Source organism: Petaurus breviceps, unplaced genomic scaffold (assembly GCF_028583685.1).
Source record: "Petaurus breviceps papuanus isolate PSGF00001 unplaced genomic scaffold, PetGlider_PUasm1.0 90903, whole genome shotgun sequence".
Taxonomy (NCBI): domain Eukaryota; kingdom Metazoa; phylum Chordata; class Mammalia; order Diprotodontia; family Petauridae; genus Petaurus; species Petaurus breviceps.
In genome coordinates this window covers 113205-123683 of record NW_027187376.1, presented here as the reverse complement: position 1 = coordinate 123683, position 10479 = coordinate 113205, and the positions used below count along the sequence as shown (strand labels likewise).

At 44.1% G+C, this 10479-nt stretch overlaps 1 protein-coding gene across 5 annotated transcripts in view; it reads left to right on the top strand.

Annotated features, from left to right (window-relative positions):
• The first annotated feature begins 535 nt into the window (after nt 1–535).
• The window catches only part of TTLL4 (tubulin tyrosine ligase like 4), a 43204-nt gene continuing 33260 nt past the window's right edge, over nt 536–10479 (top strand). For all 5 annotated transcript variants that reach the window (XM_069075127.1, XM_069075130.1, XM_069075129.1 and 2 more), the window contains exon 1: nt 536–805. The gene's annotated coding sequence lies outside the window, so the exon portion shown is untranslated. The remainder of the gene's footprint in view (nt 806–10479) is intronic.

The window sequence follows — 10479 nt, the reverse complement described above, 5'->3', positions numbered from 1 at the left end:
CCCTGGAGTGGTTTGCCATTTCCTCCTCCAGCTCATTTTTACAGATGAAGAAACTGAGGCAGTGTTAAGTGACTTGCCTAGGGTCACACAGCTAGTAAGTGTCTGAGGCCAGATTTGAACTCAGATTTGAGTCTTCTTAATTCTAGGCTTGACACTCTTCTACTTCACCACCTAGGTACCCTTATTAAAGCATATAATAATATTGAATAAATGTACTCTATATTATAGCTTATAAGAAACATATCAATACATTATAGTTATATACTATAAATATAAAAATACAATTTATAAATAATATGATAAATATGTAATTATATATGACATATTGATTCATTTGATTTGTTTATCCAGGGGGAAAGGGAAGTTGCTTAGAACTAACCTGCAAAGAGCAGACTTCTGAGAAATCCTAGAAGAGAGACTCTGTATTGTTACTGTGTACTCACGCTTGTCTTATTTATATTTGACTACAATTCCCAGAGCACACCGCTCCAAAGCTCGCATTGCCTCTTGGGAGCGGAGGATGGCCTTTGCGCACGCGCAGGTCGTCGGGAGCGGACTTTTTCTTCCCCCTCCACCCTGCCCCCTCTTTCTCGGATTTAACTTTCCTCGCCTCGGTCCCGCGTTCATTCGTTTTCACGTCCGTCTGTCGGGGGCGCGCACGTGGTACGTGGCCGGCGGCGCCGGCGAGCGCGGGTCGCGTGGCGGTGCGTGGTTGCTAAGGGCGCCGAGGCCGCCCGCCCGGCAGGCCAGGGAGGAGCAGCGCGGAAGCAGGCACCGAAGCCGGGACGTACCAGGGGCCAGCAAGGTGAGTGAGGCGGGGGCAGCGGCGAGGGCTGCCCCGGGAACGGACGCTCTCCGTCCCGCTCTCCCTTCCTCGTGTCCTCCCTCTCTGCTTCCGCTACTTTCCCTCCCGGACCCACATCCCCGGCTTCCTTTCCCGCCAGTCCCGACCCCAAGGCGTGTGCCGCGTCCCCCGCCCCGCCACCCAGCGTCAGCCTCCTGTGCCCTTCCCCCTTCCTTCCCTGCGGGCCCGGCCGCATCCCCCCTCCCGCCTCGGACATTCCTCCGGCCCCCCGCCCGTCCTGCTCCGCCCTGCAGCCCCAGCCTCTCCGGCCCCAGGGTCCCCCTCCCCCACCCTGGCGAGCCTCTGTGGCCGCTCCAGACCCTGTGTCTGTGCCTGCGGGGGTCCTCTTTCTCTTCCCCTCTGCCCGAGCGGGGACTGTGCCTCGTGAGAGGCAGGGCTCCCAGGACAATCAACAGTCCGGAAGCCTGCCTTCCACTGAGAAGTGGTGGGGCAGGGGTGCACCCCAGCCCCCCACCCCTGGGATAAAGCAGCGCCAGGAAAGGGACTGGAAGGCTTCTAGAGCTGCACCCCTGCGATCCCCGGCAACTTCCCGCCCCCCTACCCCTCATAACCCACGCTCTCCACCGCCCGAAGAGGGGCACCCATCCCTGGCCTCGCGATGATGAGGGATGGCTCCCTCTAGGTTCAGCAGGAATTCTGATTTTATCTAAGACCAGAAAACCTGCAAGAGCATCTGGAAAGAATTCAAGGTCTCAGGCTTAATTAGAGTGAGAGTTGTAGAGTTTATTGTTACACTTCTATAAGAAGCAGGCAAGAGTCCTTTAGGGGACCTGCGAGTGAGAGGGGTACAGGCTTTTACTTTTAAAGGGTAGGGCTGCCATTGTCAGGGCTGACCAGATGGAGGGAAGGGACCTCAGTGCATAGATAAAGGTTAGAGCTGACTGAGAGGAACTTGTCACTTTAGTGCATAGATAGTTTAGATGAGATTTGGGCCAGACCTGAGGAGACATGAGGCAAGGACAAAGGAGTGTTTGGGCCAGACCAGAGGAGACATGAAGAGATTAAGTAAGAACAAAGGAGTCACAAGTTGTTGCCTAGGCTGAGTGCAGATAGGGGGAAGGGGCAGACTTTGAGGCTGGGAAAGGGATTTTACAGATTACAATTTTACAATACAAATTGCAGTTACAATTGTACAAACTGGTTTTACAAATTGATTTAGACCCCAGGTACCCCATCATTCTCCCCTTAAACACATGGGGCCTAAATTCATTTGGGGCAGGGGCGATGGTCTCATCTTCTTGAACTGCTTCCAGCTGGGAAGGGATGTAGAGCTGTCCATGCCTCTCAGGGTCCCATCGTTCAAGGGGTGGAGTTAGTGGCCAATGTCAGGAATTTGGCCAATGCCAGATCTAAGGGGTGAGGGGTAGCGACTTTGGGTAATGGTTGATATCCAGCCTGTGCAATCAACTGAAAATGGAAAGCACTGAGCCTAGAAGAGACAAACTTAGCAAGGAGGTTAAGCAGATTAGGAGTGGGACCAGGAAAGGGGCCAGTATAGGGAAAAGCCCCAGGACCACCATGAGGAAGAGGAGGAACCTGGTACACTAAGGGCTTCATGAATTTTTTCCATCCAATTGGCCTTTTCCAGTATATTTTTGGTGTGGAGTTCTACCTGTCAAGAATTATTGATATACATGCAGCAGGAGGTGTTAGCTAGAGCACAAACACCCCCACTAGAGGCCAGCAGATAATCTAAGGCTATTGTCCAGGACCACACTAGCCAGGGAATCCAGAGACTGCTGGATTTCCCGAAGGCTAAATGCAGTCTCGGTTGCCAAGGCATGAGATATTTTGATCCCTTTTGAAGATACCAAAGAACATTGTCCCCAAACCCCCCTTTAATTCGTTTTAAAGGAGAAGTGCTGGGCTTAATGATGTTATAAATAGTCAGGGGTCGAGAGAAATCCCAGGCAGCACATACCTGGTCCCCAGAATTCACACCCTCTGACCCACCCATCCCACAAAGAAAGGAATATCCTTGGGGAGCACAAATGGGGCCGTTCGTAGTAGGCCTTGAACATGGAGGCTCCATGGGTCAGTTTGATTGCATGACAATGTTCCCGGCAGAAGAGTCACCTGCAAGTGGAGGGTGCTGAGCCTAAAAGACACAAATCTAGCAAAAAGATTAAACAAACAAGGGCCAAAAAGGAGTAAGAGAAGATTGACCAGAAGTGGGGTGAATATGGGCTATCATAACCCATTACTCAGACTGTTTTACTGTCCTTTATATTTTCCCATAGACAAGTATAGTAGGCCTTTTAAAATACCACTAGAGATTTAAAATTTCTTCTAAAAGTATTTTCCCTTCTTTTAAAACAGTTCAAGATTCATAAAATTTTTAAAATGATCTTAAGCAGTTTGCATAACTTTCTGCATATGTTCTAATCCCAGATGAAAATATTAGATTTTCCAGTAAGCTAACACGAAAGAGCTCACATCTTTTACTGACTCCTTGCTCTGATCATAGAAACCTGCTATAGAAGGAAAAAAACAGGGACCTGTGACATTCCAAATATGACAGGATAAAACATCCTTGATTCTGTTTAAATTCAGGTTAGTTACAGATATCCAACCAGGCAGTATCCATTCCATCTCAAAGCTAGACTCAGGAATAGATGGGGAACATTCCTTTTCAAAGGAACCCCATGGGTAAACTGAGCCAGGAGGGATCCCATCCCGGACAGAGGCTAAGATTGTCTCTCCAGCCTTTACCAAATGCAGACTTACACCTGTCCACAGTACAGGCTCTGAGTAGCTTGTGGCATTTTTTCTCAGATACTGATTTCATGCAGATAACTATACCCAAATTCAAACTCAAGATAAAATTTAGTTATGGTCCCAAATGCCTTTTACCTTAAACAACAAGCCTCACCAATCACAGCTTAGAGCCAGTTATAATTATTTCTATTTTCTTGTAGCTGCAATAAGCAATAAAGATTTATCAGGCTATTTACCATCTTTCCTTCTGAAATTTAAAAGCCAATTGATAAAAATCCTTTTTAATCCTTGGAACTTTTTAGCAAGTTAGGTTCATTTAAAAGCTACATGACTAAAACTGTTCCTTTCCCAATGACCTTGACTGTTCTGAATGGGCAGAACTAGTCAGATAAAGTTGTCACAGTTTTAAGTTTTAGCATTAAAACAGTAGCCCAATAACTTAGTTAACAGTCTTACAATTTTAAACAATCTTGACTGAAACTTCCCTTTAAACAAAGACAGACTTGGAAGCTTAAGATTTTCCCAAATTACAAAACTCAGAGAAACTGCTTCTCATACAGCATGGATAGTACAGCTGTTTACCAGTAGCAATATAAATAAAAACAAATGAATTACCAATCTGATGACCTTGAAACTCCACATGAAGTTACACTGAATTAAAATATTTTTTTTGATGCCATACAATCAATTAACTTATAATCACTGTATATTTCCAGAATAGCCAAAAAGTTAAATGAACAATCAGCTATCACAGTAAATATCAGCAGTATTATTACTACTTGTTTGTATCCCAAATATAACAGCTTTAAACCATCAGATATTATAACATAAAAATCCAATTCACATGAAATAAACATTTTAACATAGTGTTAACAGAACTGATAAAGTAACATAGCTAGTTTTACACAACTTTTTCTCCATCTTTTAGTTTCAACAAAATTCAGATTGAAAACTGCTTTTTGTCACTCAATTTTTACAGTATAAGAGGATTTTACAATTTAGAGATACCATAATAAAACAATGACATTATGACATTAATTGCATTTCCAATTCATCACATACCAAAATTATTGATAGAAAATTAGACTTACCAAGTACAGAGGCTTTTCTCCTCTCCCCACAGTTGCAGAGCTTAGTTGTGGACCCAGGGGTTTGATTTCAGGGTACCCAGGGGCCTTCCCTTATCTGATCTGGTGAGAGAGGCTTTTACAAAATCTGCTCAAATGTTTTAACTGGTCTAACTTTTACTCCAATAAACTTTATGTGTTCACTCCTTAGAAACTTCTTTGAAAGTGATAGCTTTGCCTTCTCTAGCAAAGGGAGGGGGAGTGGCGCCTACTCCTTTATCCCAGTTCTAGAGAACCCCAAAACGTCACTTTTTGTATCAAATCTTAGAAAATATTCCAATTTGCCTAAATGCCAAATAGTAAAATGAATTATGACTTTTCTTTAGCATCAAATTAGGAGCGACACTTTTCAAAAATGACCAGAATGCTTTCAGTTGCCTTTTAGTTACATTCTGTTACACAAAACTTTCCTCTTTTAGGTGAGGCAGGAAATAGTTAAATGTTAGTCTACCTGCCTCTTTGTTCTGATGGAGAAGATTCCCTCCCTTGCTTATGGGCTTCTCCTCACTCCACTTGGCCAGAGTGGAATGAAGAGGAGGAGATTTTCAAACTTTTAAAGATCTTAAAACTTCTGTTCACAAACAAGACAATATTTTGCTGTCTTTCTCTCCCTCTCCAGCCTGCATTCAGCAGCAGGGGAAAGGAGGAGGAGGGAAAGAGATATCAGCATTTCTAAGGAATGTCCTGCAGTCCAGCTGCAGTTTAAAGCTTAGAGATGTCAGATTACTTACACACACTCATTCACATAGAGACAGGGAGGGGGGGGGGAGGGGGAGGGGGAAGGCGAGAGAGAGAGAGAGAGAGAGAGAGAGAGAGAGAGAGAGAGAAGCAGAGAGAGAGAAGCTGACAGGAAGGTTCAAAAGCTCACAGAGGATTTTTGGAACCCTCAGCACAAATCACATTTTCTTGGCCCTCAGATAGATGCCAGTTGGGGCCAGGTAAGATTGCTTTGAGATATCCTAGGCACACATCCCCAAGTTTAGGGGGAAGCTGGCCCATCCTTTCTACTTGAAGTCTTGAAGACTGAGTGTTTTTCAGTTGTACAAAAGATATTCCAGAGGTGAGTCCTGCCTCTATGGCCCAGGAGCACAAGCTCAGCGTGGAACACTGGTCTGTGGGGCCCAAGCATGCCTGTGGGTACTCAAGCTGGGGAAGCCCAAGGCTGAGCGGAGCCCACAGCTGTACCTGGGGTATGGAGTGAGACTGACCCATTAGCTTTTTGGAGGGGGGAAGGTAGGACAATTGGGACCTGCCCAGGGTCACACACCTAGTACGCCACCTAGCTGCCAAAAGTCACTTGTAGTTGTTGCTTTTCCGTGAAGCTGCACGAGAAAAAGCCTTGCCTACATATATATATATATATACACACCGTGTTTCCCCGATAATAAGACACTGTCTTATTAATTTTTTTGGACAGAAAAACACCAGAGGGCTTATTTTAATGAACATTGACAGCAATTTTAATAAACAGGTAAATGTGAACAAAAAAATGTACCTTTATTCAATAAGCAAATCACTGGGGAAGAACAGGATGACGCGCTCACTGCTGCAGCTCTGATTGGATGCAGTTCCGGAGTGCGGCATGCGTTTCACCAGGGGGGGGGACGGTGCATACAGAGGGTACCATAATGTAGCATGTTGCACAGGGGATCACCTTCACTACAGTAGCAATCTCAATAGGGCTTATTTTAGAGGAATCTTATACAGTAAGGGGAGGGCTTATTATCGGGGAAACACGGTATTTTTTTAGACATGGAGACACTTGTCCGTGGACAGGGCATCCCCCATCCATGTGGGATGTGTCCCGGGTCTATTAAAAAATAGACTGGATTCCGGTCCCAGACCAGAATCATCCAATCAAGCCTTCCTAGGTGCTTGAATGAACCCGAGGTACAGGACTAGAGGGAAGGGGTAAAGGGAGTTTACCAGAACTCCAAGAAAGCTTGAGACCACACACTTATCCTGGCTGGCTCGCCAAAATGATGAGGGATGGCTCCTTCTAGGTTTAGCAGGAATTCTGATCTTATCTAAGACCAGAAAACCTGCAAAAGCATCTGGAAAGAATTCAAGGTCTCAGGCTTAATTGGAGTGAGAGTTGTACAAATTGGTTTTACAAATTGATTTAGACCCCAGGTACCCCATCAGCGAGGCCCCTGGGTTTCAGGTCCGGCAACTCTAGCCCCAACCAGAAAAGCAGGACCCTTGGCTTCCACCTTCCCCCACCCTTGGACCGGGTTCCCTGTACTCCTCATTTAATGCACCGAGAGTCTTGGTTTACCAAAGTTTTGTCTTTCCTATTCTGATGAGGAAGAGTAAGAAGACACACCTGGCTCCTTTGATTTCAGCTCAAAGTTAATTTTTTATTCCTGCTGATCAAAGCTGGTTTGCTGATGAAATGTATCCCCTTTTACATTTCCACCTACTAAGAGTAGCGGTATTGGTAGGAAGGTTATCTCCCAGTGCTTTTCTGCAACTCCGGGCACAGAAAGAGTTAATGGCCTGGAGCACCTTGTGTAAAGGGAGTTTTAAGAATCTACTTTATTATCATGGGATTTTTTTGTTCTTTTTTTTTTTTTAAACTGGAAAGGGACCTGAGAAATCTAGTTCAGCTGCTTCATTTGGTTATGTTAAATGACTTGTTCAGGTTGCAAGGTAGATTTGAGCCTGGATCTTCTGAATACTCAGCATGCTTTACACTGGGATTGATGCTTACCTAATGGCACCAGCTTTAGGGTAGTGGAAATAAGGCATGTTGAATTTAAAAAAGTTTGTCAGGCTGTAAGGTTGGGATTCTGGGACACTGGTAATTTCACGTGTATTTTATTTAGTTCACATAAAGTACTATAGATACACTGTTTTCTAATGTAGAATACTTTTATGAGAAAAGGGCGTTTACCGACATAACTCATGGACTTAAAAAGTAATAGTAGAGTGCCTCAATGTATTTCTCAACTTCCAAATAATTCAGAAGCGGAGGAGTGGAGTGTGACTGATCTACTTTTTTTTTTTAATCACCCCAGGACTCTGGCAAATTGGGTTTTTCAGTCAGTCCTTTTTAACCAGCTGTAATAGGGGTTTTTTGGGGATTGTTCACCTGGTTCCAGGTGCTCATCGTTTGAGAATTTTGCTACTGATGTTTTGAACCATTCTTCCTTCCTTCCTAAGGGGAGACTTCCCATCTATTAAGAACTCCTAAGATATAGATATGTCTGTGACCTTTGTTTCGGAATCATTTATTTACTGAAAGGGAATGGTGAGAGCAGGCCTATCTACCAAAGGGTCATAACCTCAAGCTAGGTTTCATTCCATAATTATCTCATGGCCTTGAAAGTTTCCCATAATCTCCTCCTTGACACATGATCAGCTGTTTTGGCTGTTAGCATAACACTAAGTAAAAGGGATTTTTCTCCCTCACCAACTTTTTACTTTCTCTTCTTGGCATGAATAGCACTTTGCCTATTGACTGTCCTCACCCACTCTTATGTTCTAGTCAAGGGCTAGGAGTCAGAGATGAGACTAGGGAAAGACTATCTCACCCCTGACATAGTTCAGAGTTAGGATCAGGAGATTTACCTTTTGATATTACTTTGGCTGTTTCATTTTAAGTAATTTAGAGATTTAACTCCTATAGCTCTGTGCCTTAGTTTATTCCTTTTCTCCAGATTTGATGACTCATTTGAAATTCAAAGACAGCATATCTTCTCCTGATGTCCCTGACCTACCTTACCCATTTGGGCTTCTAGAAGCTAATTGCATTTTTTTTACTACATGTACTTTCTAATTGGAGGAGAACCCTGGGAATTATTATCTCTCAGATAAAAATAGGACCTCATTCTCTTCCGTCTCTTCCCTCCACTTGACTCTCACCAGCTCCAGGTAAGTCATTTTTACCTTGACTATAAATACTAAACATTTTCCAGAGACCTTGTGAATTGCCGATTTTTTTTCTACTTCTTTGTGTCCAGAGTTCCCCTGGTGACCTAGGAAAATACCTAGACAGAAGAGAAAGGAAACTTCAGATCCCAAGAGCCACACTCTCCAGTAATGTAGCAGAGTGATTTAATCAGTGGGTAATTACTCTCTAGAAAGAATAGCTGGTCCCAGCTAGGCTGGACTTGGCCCCTGGAGACCAGTTCTTGTAAGGAAACTGTGATAGATACTCTGTCTTAGACCGCTGAGCACTCACTTTGACTCAAGTAGGACACTGCACCCTTCGTGGTCCAGAAAGGACTGGATGATAAGGAATGTGTAAAGGTTCTGTCTGAAGATTTGGGGTTAACATGGTTGTACAGATTCCTAAAGCTGATTTCATACGCCAGAGCTCAATCTCATTCATCATCTTACTTTCATGCACTTCTTTATTCTCCTTCCTTATCCCCTCCTTCATTCAATCAGCACATTTATTGAGTGCCTGGTATGTGCAAAGTTCTGATGTACATGAGAGTACCTGAGGAGAGTGTTTGTACTAGTTCTTGCTGTCAGTCCTAACTGCCACATACTATAGTGTTTCTATGAAAAAAAAATCATTCATTATTCCAGCTTTAAGTTGACAGAAACACATTTCCTCCCATTGCCTGTAGTAGGAGTAGAGAACTTTTCTCCTCTCCCTGCCTGGCAGTGCAGAGAATCCTAGAAAAGGAGGAACAAATGGGGGATAGATATTTAGAGTGAAGGGTGGATATGAAGAGGACACTTAGACTGTTATGAGCATTTCCTCATAGAAGGATGAAGCATGGAGGTGCATGACAGAATTTGGAAGGCATCTAGTCTAACCTTTCCCAGGCGTAGATGAGAAAGTTGGGTCCATGAAGGTCCAGTGATTTGTCCAAGATCACAAAAGTAGCTTGTGTCAAAGCCAGGACTTGAACCAGGCCTCCCAACTCTGAGGCTAGTGCTTTTCTCCCTGTACTGCCTGGGATGAGTAGGAGATGGGCCTAGGACTGGAGATGCTTCTGAGATCGGGGCTTTAGACTGGGGATGTGGCAGTGGTGGTGTTCAGAGCAACCTCTAACCTTTTTCTTCCCCTTACCATGGCTGCTGGCCCCATTTAAGGCTCCCTTTTTGAATAGCTTGAGCTAAAAAGCCAGAAATTTGAGAGGAGGGAAGCCATGAGTTTAGTACAGAATAGAGAAGGAAAGGGAATTCCTATGGCCACTGGGTCATCCAGTGGGACAGCTATTCTACTGTGGCCATATGTAAAGGGCAAAGGTAAGTCAGGACTGCCTATACATGGGAAAATTTGACTGTAAAATGCATCAAGTGAAAAGTGGTAAATGAATGGTATAGGCAATAAGTCCTCTTAAGTTCAGTGATCATAGTGGTCTCCAGCTCAGGAAAGACCTCATGGAAGAAGAGGAATTTGAGCAGGATCTTCACGAATGAGTAGGTGTGAGGGGGGAGGTGGCCTTCCTCAAGCCTACCTCCAGTCATTCTCCCCACAGCTTTCCTAAAATGAGTTTCTCAAAGCTTGGCTCTGACCATGTCACTCCTTGACTCAATAACAGTGCCTCCTTTTTGACTCAAGATTCAATTAAAAAAATTATCTCATCTTTCCAAAGTGTCTATTTTTTGTGTTTTATGATATACAGTAGTATATGTATATAATTTATAAATAAGTAAACATACACACTCGGGCCTGCATCTTCAAAAATTTTATAGCAATCAGGGTGTATGATCCAAGAAGTTTGGAGACTATTGATTTTGGTGCCTCCCTTCCTTCCAGGCTCTGGCACTTTGACCTGGGCTGATGGAACAAAATACTTTTACTTT